Source organism: Rhagoletis zephyria, unplaced genomic scaffold (genome assembly GCF_001687245.7).
Source record: "Rhagoletis zephyria isolate East Lansing unplaced genomic scaffold, Rhagoletis_zephyria_1.1 Rzeph_scaffold_06535, whole genome shotgun sequence".
Lineage (NCBI taxonomy): Eukaryota > Metazoa > Arthropoda > Insecta > Diptera > Tephritidae > Rhagoletis > Rhagoletis zephyria.
The window spans coordinates 5,021-12,292 of NW_016163618.1; the positions used below are offsets into that span (position 1 = coordinate 5,021).

At 31.4% G+C, this 7,272-nt stretch overlaps 1 protein-coding gene across 1 annotated transcript in view; it reads left to right on the forward strand.

Moving 5' to 3' along the window:
• LOC108373275 (palmitoyltransferase ZDHHC5-like) overlaps positions 1 to 7,272 on the forward strand; it is a gene marked incomplete at its 5' end in the record, with an annotated part of 30,960 nt that overhangs the window by 2,937 nt on the left and 20,751 nt on the right. The window lies entirely within an intron of this gene.

Here is a 7,272-nt window from a genome sequence, read left to right on the forward strand (position 1 = left end):
TTTAAGATGCCACTGGTAAAGGGTTTAGAGACGCTAATCACGAATTTACTTCAAATTAAAACCTGATTAGTTTACAACTGTCGAAGGGGCTATCAACTTCTCTAGAAATAAGGAAAATTTCCAAAGAATTAAACATAACCTCTTTTAAGGCTCACTGATCTTGAGTTCTGGAACATATTCCAACTTTTTCGTTTGACAACTGCCAAGTAAACTGTAATTTTCAGTTAAGTAGCACAATATAGGGAACATATCTAAAACGAATTTATGACCAAATTATGAAGTAATAACAGTAATTATATTTATAAATTGGGGATAGTTGCTATATTTTCAGCCCAAACAATTTGATTTAGGCCCCAACAGTTTTTCTAAGATTGTTTTATTTTATACGAAATTCATTTCCAAAACTTTAGTTTTCTCATTTTAAAACAAAGTTATCCAGGTTCGAGTTTTTGGAAATTTCGGACGCCATATTGGAGTTTGCACTTTGAATTTTCAAAAGCTAGTTAGAAATTTGTACTGGCGAACTTACGAACCTCTAAATATCAAATTTCTAATTCTTGGATTTTTGAAAATTGACTTCAGCTTTGTTAAGACATATCTTATAAATGATACGATGCTAAATATAGATTAAATTACATTATTCTTTTATATTTTAATACACTTGATGTTATTTGGAACAATTGCTAATGTAAAAATGGCCGCAACTCTTTTTGGCGCGAGTATGCTCGGCTTTTCTTTTCGTAGATCCTTAAAGGGCCCTTTGCATTAATTTTTTGGTAAAGGAATGAAGATCCTACTCGGCTCTACAAATTAGTTATACTTACCTTTTTGAAGAAAATATTTCTTGAAATATAAGCCGTCTTATTAAGGTGTTGTTAATCTAGAAACCAAGTTTTATTATGTAATATTTCATATGAAATCGCCACTATCCGTGTTTAAGAAGTAACACCAAACCATCAATTACTGTTATAATTGAAAGTTTGCATTAAAAAAAACTTGTTAGGAAAGCTATCAACAACTCATAACTGTTAAAACGTCCCACGATCGAATTCGTTGAATTAAATGGATTCAACGGCTTGTTCAGCAGATATTATCGAAAATAATAATCAGTTTTGAGTTTGTTGGATATTTCTGAATAAGAATAGCTTTGTTCCGGTTAATTTATCACAGTTATAAAATATGCCTTTTTCGCGTAAAACATGCCGTCTCCGACCACTGTGGGTCGTTGGTGTTTTTATTTATTTGTGTACATATTTCACACAAATTAAAAATAATGCTCATTAGGAATTGCAATTTGTGTAATGTTTCCCTTTACAGTTCCATGTAATAATGTTAATGCAATAGTAGCGCCATTCGCCTACATTAAATCGCATAATGAGATAAGATAATTTGCTTTAAGCAATAAATTAAAATTATAATTACTGTTTCAAATTACACACATAAATATGTATCGCATACTGCATAGCATCGTATTACTGCAATTTATTAACTACATTCGTTTTTTGTGCTCTAACTAAATGAGTTGAAATGAATGAACTGCTCTATATTTACAATAACTTTGCAGATTATATATATATCTGTATGCACATATTTACGACACAACTAACCTCAAAAAAAATCCACATTTGAGTCTAGCATTTTCTATCGATTTTAAATCTCTCCGGAATACAAATTAGTTACAATCTTTTTGTAATGATCTAAAAATAAAAAAAATAAGTGTTATTTTCGGTCCCTGCTGCAAACTGATTTACGAATTTTTGATAGAAGAAAATTTCTCTTCCATTTCTTGTGCATCATTTTATATGAAATTTAAGTTTTTCTTGAGAGCTGCAAACAGTCCGTTAGCGCAAGAGAAATAGGGTACCAAGTTTCGTGGAGTTATCTCAATTTTTACGCGAGATATCGTATACATAGACGGACGGGCAGACAGACATGGCTTAATGGGTTTCTCCATTCATTCTAAGCATTTTGGTACATACATAAGTGTTACCCTTGTTGTTGCGGGGCCTTCTTTTTGTGCAAATGTCACTTTACGTAGGATCCAACGGGCACATACAGCGTTTAGCGCGATACATTTTTTTTCGTAAATTATATATAAAAATCAGGGACGGAAAATAATCATTATTTTTTAAATTTTTACAAAAAAAACAATCAACAAGTTGTAATCGTCGTAAAACAATTTTATTTATACCCACGTATTTTTTTCGTACGTCCCACTGTAATTTACAATGATTTTTATTTTTCGAGTTTAACCAATAAAGGTAAAAAAAAATTATATTTGAGTTTTAATTTTTCGTTCAAAAGCAATTCTTATTACGNGTCCCACTGTAATTTACAATGATTTTTATTTTTCGAGTTTAACCAATAAAGGTAAAAAAAAATTATATTTGAGTTTTAATTTTTCGTTCAAAAGCAATTCTTATTACGTGATTTTTATTTTTTCGATCAAAAATAATGATTATTTTATGATTTTTATTATTTCGCTCAAAGATAATAATTATTATTGAGTGTTATTTTTTTCACTTGAGAATAACGATCAATTAAAAAAAAATCAAAAGCTATGTCAGCACGATTTCCGCCGTATCCTTTTCAGAGGGAGCGACACCCTAATAAAGGAATAAGCCTCAAAGTTTCAAGGTCAAAATTTCAGTAAGTTGTGTGTGTATAGCCTTTTAAATTTTATGAATAATCATTATTTTTAAGTGGTAAAATAAAAATCAATAATATTTATTATCTCTGAGCGAAAAAATAAGCGATCGAAAAAATAAAAATCAAATAATTATTATTTCAGCTGAGCAAAAAAAAAATATTATTGATTTGTAGACCATTCAATTTTAGTACAATAATGTGTAGGTTTGAAAATTCTAAAAAATCCCCTTGAATTTGGGGTTTTTTTTTTTGTCGATTTTCTTCCATATAACGCTTGACCAAAAATTTTTTTTCGATCAGTAGTTTGAGTATTGATTATCAACAAATCTAATTATCACGCATTTAATTTAATTTCCACTCGTCTAAATGTCCAATATCTTTATTTAATTTTAGTTGACAACAGCCACTCAATAGATATGTGCATATATGTACCACAGTGCCAACACACATGAGGAATGCAAATACCCATTGTCATTTTCGTCCACAATCGTGTATACTATCATTACCATCCTCAGTGCCCTCTTGTCTTCTAACTTCCGAATTTAGCTTTGTGTGGCTTTTTAAAATTCCAAAGGCGTTGCATTTTTTTTTTTTTTGTTAACAGTCTTATACATACATACATACATATTTGGTTGATGCATACCAAGTTACTGCGAATACTGAACCAAAAAAGCTGTACCGACATCGTGTTTGCCAAGCTCTTCAAATTCAATTCGCATACGAAATTCGCCTCAAAATGTTTACAATTTCAATTCGTCAGTTGCATTATGCACGTCTCTAAGTCGTGTGTGTGGTATGTACGTTTGTTGATATTTACATTGGTATAAAATATTTACTTACAAATAATGAGGTTATCATAAATCATCTTAGCATTTTGATTAGCATAAAATAACAAAGTCACACGGAGGAGGCACACAAGCGAAACAAAACGAAGAATATTGACTGACAAAAATTTACATTTCATATTAAAATAAATTAAATGCTAAACGGAACTGGTCAAAGCGACGCGAATCGCTTAGAATTATTACTTAGTAGCAAAGCCCGGCTGACGTTTCCTGTGCAGCAAGAAAACCAATGAACGTTTATTTTCTAAAAACTTTTGTTTAAAGTCGAAGTTTGTGAGTGCCAGATGGGGAAAGGAAAAACTGATAGGGGCGAATACGTATTAGAAATTACAAATTGAGGCTTAAATATATTCAATACCCAGTGTTGCCAACTTTTGAGTTTCAAAAAGGACCAAAACTTCGAAAAGAAAAAAAATTTTGAATCAAAGGATACATTTTTCATATCAGTTTGTACCCTAGCACTACTGAAAAGCTATGTATGTATATATATGCAAATAATTTTGTATTTTTGATGGAATGCGGATGCTATACATACATACACTTCATTTAACAAACGCAGCATTATCTCATTTTCCGAAATTCACATCTTTTCCCTACTACGGCAATAACTAAAAATTATTCTCCTGGTTGCATCCTAACTTAGTTTGGAGAGGTCTTTGACTCATCATTAGTCTCACCGAGCCCGCTGCTAACTAACTTTTTTCTTTGATGCGCTACTAAGTATCCACAACAAGAGCGAATTTCAAAGTCTTTAATACGTACTTAAGTATGTAGCAAAAGTAAGTCGTAATATAAAATGTCACTCACTCATAAATTTCAGAATAATTCTATGAGAAAAATAAAGCACAGGGGTCAGTAACCTCCATTCAATTTATGCCTCAATTCGCATTTTGAAACGCAGACGCATTTTTGTTTTTCTCTTAAGCAGACACTAAAGCAGTTCATTGAAGTAAAAAATATTTTTACCTTTCGAATTCTATGCCGCTTACTCTTACTATTATTACTATTATTAAATTTTTTAATGGTACACTTCCAGTCGTCTGCCAAATTGTGGATACGATTTTTAATTTTTAACATACAAAAATCCTGAATGACTGACTCACTGACTGCCTTTCCATTCACAGGTCCAGCATGAGCAGCACGTATGCACTTGCAATTATATCGGTATAAAAAATTATATACATACAACTACATAAGCATGCATTCATGCAACGATGAAACGAATGGTTGTTTTTGTTTTGTTTCATTAATGCCGATAGCTAACCTACTCACCTACAGGCTACATGCTGTGGCATAAGTATTCATATCAGCATCCTTGCTGTGCTCATCGTGCTCCATGCGACAATTTCCTTTTTATGTTTGGTTGTTGTGCAACTAAAGAAGGCAAAAATATATTTAAAATAAAAAGCTAGAAAACAGTTCAACATCCTTTCGAGCACGCTGCCGCTTCGTCAACTAAAGATATAGAATCTAAATAGGGAGGGATAGCTCTGACAAACCAGCTTTCAATATAAATAAATATGTTTGATATTTATGTTGAGTGTAGGGATGTTTCGAATATCCATATTTTTCACAATGCGCAAAGATATTTTGTATGAAAAATGGGCAGGAAAGAATGTTACTCATACGTCATGTACACCTGAAAATATCTCGAATACTTATCCATGGAATAAAAAATTAACTCGATTTTCGGAATCAGTGAACAATTCTATATAGGAACTCGATAGTGGCGTCCGTTGAACATTTTCGTGTAAACCTGTGTTATTTTTTAGTTTTAGTCATTTTTTAAATCCCTTCTTCTGCTTTTTTTTGCTATATCTAGTGCCTTTTCCTTCCTACTTCGCTATTTTATTTTGCCTTTTCCAGCCTATTTGGGTTATTTTATTTCGCCTTTTTTAAAGGTTTTTAATAAAATAAAAATATTATTTGTCGCCAATCGGTATTTTTTATTTTATTTTTGGGACTCATAGTTTAACCCTTAAAATTTTATCTCTGTTTTTCCGATCAAATGTAACGTTATTTTAAGATTTTCTTTTCGATCCATTTTGTATCGATGTATGTATTTTATTTTTATTTTTTTAATCATTTTATAGCCGTAATTTTCGGACTTAATTTTTTAGAGCATAAAGATTTAAAGCGGTCATAAAAACGCGATATCTATTATAACGCTTATGATCGAAAACGTCCAAATCCAAAACAACGATAATTTAAATAACAAAATAACGGTTAGATATAACCGAAAAAATAATATTCCAAATTTAAAGATTATTTTTGATCGACAGAAATAAAAACCCTAAAATAACGATTTTGCAGTAACGGTTATTTCCCGTCAACGGTTATTTTCCGTCCTTGTTTTAAATATACACGTCTGTGCTAAGAAATATTTTTGTTTGAATACCCATTCGTTCTAAACTTAACAGATGTTTTTTTTTCAGAATTTTGGAAAACCAAATAAAAAATTTAAATTACAAACGTCGGCAGGACGGTACTTACTAAAGGCCTAATAGAATTTAAAAACCAGTAGTACTTCAATAAATTAGTTTCAGTGTCTATTAAAAACTTGGATTTTTATAGAAATGTCCAACTTAAGAACTTTACTTTTATAAAGTTATGTAACTTCTCTGCAAATATGTTCTTGCAAATCTTAGTTAAGGCTTTTCTATCCTATACCACCGGTTCACCCCTTCTGAAAGACGCAAGAATCTGAACTACCAAGTCGGGGATGCTCTGTCTTTTGGTCAAAATCGGAAGTGGATTACACTGACAACTGATTTTTACAACAAATTCGGATTCTACGCATAAAAATACGTAACTTTTGTTTGATACTTTTTTCTCGGAAATACCTTTCTTAATCTCTAAATGAACTTTGAACTTCAATTCGTCCTGGACTTCTAAAATGGACGCAAATATTTTTATTGGAAAACGAAAAATTTCGTTTGAAAAAAATCATGTTACTATTTTCTTAGTGTACTCGCTCACATTAATTTAAAATGTAAAAAGAGTTGTAAAATGCGCCGGTTTGCGCATTTGACAGTCCACAGAGTAAAGCGTTTTTCCTGTCGCACCCATCAAAGCAAATAGTAGCATCGGCAGCTGGTTAGCTGCATGTATACATATGTATATTAGCCTGCGTCACGCTGCATACAAGAAAAATGGGATCGCTTCTTCTTGAACGAATTATAAAACAGAGTGTCACCAGCACATTTCTCGGTCATACGCAAGCTGATTCGCGTTGAAAAGACAAATTCAAATAATGTGATGTATTGTGGAAAGATTTTTCGACATCGCTTGTGAAATTTGGTTATATTTCTTTTGTTTATTTCATATTTATTATTATTTTTAAGTGCAAGTTATTGTCCAACAAAAACCATATAAATTCATGTTTCAAACTTTGTGCAAAAATTATAAAAATTTCGCAAAGTTGCAGCTAAATTTTTTTTTGGGCACAATAGTGTTGATAATTCCGTGTTAAATACACAGTAAAACGCGGAGCCTTAATTTAATGTGTTCTCTTTTATTTCAATTCAACCGGAAGAAGGAACAACAAAAGGGTATAAGACTAAGTAGATAAATTGTGTTTCTATACTACGGGTGATGCCAGATCTGCATTATATTATTCATATTATTATTTTCAACACTTTCCCTCAGATCTGACATCATTCACAAGTTCAGTTAAAGTGTTTGTGCAATCAGTTCGTGAACGACTGATTGGTATACATACATACGTGTGTATTAATATCTAAACATATATACATTTATATACATGTGCATAGCGTTG